The sequence below is a fragment of the Alexandromys fortis genome, unplaced genomic scaffold (genome assembly GCF_014885135.2).
Source record: "Alexandromys fortis isolate MF-2015 unplaced genomic scaffold, M_Fortis_MF-2015_v1.1 scaffold_292, whole genome shotgun sequence".
NCBI classification, from domain to species: Eukaryota; Metazoa; Chordata; class Mammalia; order Rodentia; family Cricetidae; genus Alexandromys; species Alexandromys fortis.
Window position 1 is genome coordinate 731,720 of NW_026068162.1, and position 2,040 is coordinate 733,759.

The window sequence follows — 2,040 nt, forward strand, 5'->3', positions numbered from 1 at the left end:
AGTTAGGATGCTCTGACAGAATTATTGATCTCTCTGGCTCCTGTCACAGGAGAAACATTCTTTTTTTTTTTTTTTAATTCAGGTCGAAGTAAATTTCTTTTTGCCTTTGAGTCAGAGAATTAAAGATTCAGAGCTGGAAACAATCCTCTATCACTGTTGTTGGTACAGACGAAGAGCAAGGCCCAGAAAGGGGAGGCAGCAAGGTCACACAGCAAGACTTTTGCAAAACTGGGGCAACCGTCCCCACGTTGCAGGTCCTCCCTGATTCCTCTCCATCTAAGTAGGGCTCCCCTCTGGGCAAGGTCTGCTGTGGCCTACAGAGATCTAAGTTTGACCTCTGATGCTCAGGACACGAGGTTCCTTTGCTCCTGTGTTACTGAACCTAGATGGGGCCACGAGTGAGCACATTCAGTCTGTGCCAGGTCAGCCCAGGCCCTGACTGATAAGTGTGGGAGGGAATGACTAATAAACCAGAAGTCCCGCTCAATTAACAAAGTCAGTTCAGGCTTAGTTAGCTATGGCAATCTCTGTTTGATCAAAATGTCTCAGACCCGCCAGCCAGTGGTCTCAAATGCCACCCTGTCCTGTGCCTGTCCGCGCTTCACTCCGGGGTGAAATGAAGAAACACGTAGTGAACGTTTTTCCACACGGAGAGCACACACCCACTGTAATTAGCTATTAGGGGCAAGCAAATCAAAGAGGCTTTCTTTTTTGAACCACAATCTCTCTATATAGCCCAGGTTGACCTCAAACTCTTTTTTTTTTTTTTTCCTGCTCCAGTCAATGGAAGGGAACCTTATTTGGTCCTGGGATCATGGGCCAGGTATAGCCCCAGCTATATGTGATCTTCTTCTTGGGTTGCAGATTGTTGGTGTGACCTAATTTCCTGCACGGGGGTGCAGGCATGCATAGCACTTGTGGCAGATCATCTTGTCACAGTTGTACTTCTGGGCAAGCTGACAAAGGGATGGCTCGATGATGCCACCATGCAGGTGAGGCACCAGGGGCCAGGTGGAGTCTCTGGATGTTGTAGTCCAAAAGAGTGTGGCAGTCCTCCAGCTGTTTGCCGGCAAATATCAGCCTCTACTGGTCAGATGGGACGCCTTTCTTGTCTTGTGTCATGGCCTTGACATTCTGGGTAGTGTCACTGGGCTCATCCTCAAGAGTCTTACCCATCAGGGGCTTCACAAAGATCTGCAAGCTGGCGTTCACCCAGCCATGTCATGGAAGAGAAAGAGCTGCCTCCTGATTCTTGATCAAATTCTTGGTCTTCCTTTCTTAGCCTCCCAAGTTCAGGGATTATAGGTACATACCACCATGCCCAGTCTGAAGAGACTTGCTAATTCACAAGCTATGCTCCAGGGAGGTTCTCAGATCTGGAATTAGAGTGGACCACAGAAATCAAAGTGGGCTTCCAGGAAGTGAGGAAAACAATATAGCCGGAAACACGGGTTGGAAGGAGCAAGAGGAAATGTTCGGGGCAGAGGCTGGGTGGTGAGGGCAAAGGAGAGAGTGCGACCATGGTGACCAAAGTTCAGAAAAGGAATTAGCTGCTGGTCACATGCTCATTCATATGGTTCCCTCACATGGGCTGCAGAAGCACCACAGAGGGCCTAGGAGGCAATGAATTCAGATAAAGAAACATTGTGTTAAAATTTTTTTGCACAGGACTGAGAACAAATGAAGATGTTGTCATGGGACTGGAAGATCAGCAGCAGCAATTCCAGGCTCTGTCGTCACCTGCTCCCGGGACAGATGCTCAGTAGGTTCTGCAGAGGTTAACACACACACATGCGCAAGGGCACATACACACACACACACCCAACCATGGGTGTGCTACAGCCTAGCAGCTCCCAGAGAAACCCAGGCAGAGGCTCAGGGGCTCTACCTCTCTTCACTCCTGCCATGTTCCTCCTATATCTCAGGATAGAAATCAGAGAGTAGCTTGTTCCTCCTGTCCCCACCCACCTCTGTTATCCAGCCAATGGAGGGACTCCAATAATTAGTTTCTCAACCTGGAAAGGACAGAGGATTCATTCC

The 2,040-nt window shown here is 48.9% G+C and overlaps 1 pseudogene; it reads right to left on the reverse strand.

Moving 5' to 3' along the window:
• Positions 1-780: 780 nt before the first annotated feature.
• LOC126491898 (ubiquitin-60S ribosomal protein L40-like) lies at positions 781-1,215 on the reverse strand (annotated as a pseudogene).
• Positions 1,216-2,040: the final 825 nt, after the last annotated feature.